We start from the raw sequence: 890 nt of genomic DNA on the forward strand, positions 1-890 counted from the left end.
TTTTTGGTTGCAGCCGTCATTGTTGTTTTGGCGGGTCCGGGCTGGGGATTCGAACCCGCCACCTTAGGTGTACGTGGCTGGCGCCTTAGCCGGCTGAGCTATAGGCGCCGAGCCACTACGGCTATTCTTTTTTTTTTTTTTTTTTTAAGACAGAGCCTCAAACAAAGGGTAGAGTGCTGTGGCATCACAGCACACAGCAACCTCCAACTCCTGGGCTTAAGGGATTCTCTTGCTTCAGCCTCCCAAGTAGCTAGGACTACAGGCACCCACCACAACACCCAGCTATTTTTCGGTTGTAGTTGTCATTGTTGCTTGGCAGGCCTGGGCTGGATTTGAACCAGCCAGCTCTGGTGTATGTAGCTGGCGCCTTAGCTGCTTGAGCTACAGGCATTGAGCCAGTGGGTATTCTTCTTTAATATCACATCAAAACTCTGTTGTAGGGCCAGGTGACGTGGCTTACACCTGCAATCCTAGCACTCTAAAGGCTGAGGCAGGTGGAGGCTTGAGCTCAAGACTTTGAGACCAGCCTGAGCAAAAGCAAGACCTAGTCTCTACTAAAAATAGAAAAATTGAGCCAAGGGCGGCACCTGTGGCTCAGTGAGTAGGGCGCCAGCCCCATATGCGGAGAGTGGCGGGTTCAAACCGGCCCTGGACAAACTGCAACAATAGCCAGGCACTGTGACAGGCACCTATATTCCCAGCTACTCAGGAGGCTGAAGCAAGAGAATCACCTGAGCCCAAGAGCTGGAGGTTGCTGTGAGCTGTGATGCCATAGCACTCCACCCAGTACTTAAGACTCTGTCTCGGTGTTTGCAGCCGCCGCCGCGCCGCCGTAGCTGTCTAACGCCAGCGCCGCCTCTAGCTCGCCGAGCTCCAGCCGAAGAAGGGGG

Source organism: Otolemur garnettii, unplaced genomic scaffold (genome assembly GCF_000181295.1).
Source record: "Otolemur garnettii isolate 467f Iridium unplaced genomic scaffold, OtoGar3 scaffold00007, whole genome shotgun sequence".
Taxonomy (NCBI): domain Eukaryota; kingdom Metazoa; phylum Chordata; class Mammalia; order Primates; family Galagidae; genus Otolemur; species Otolemur garnettii.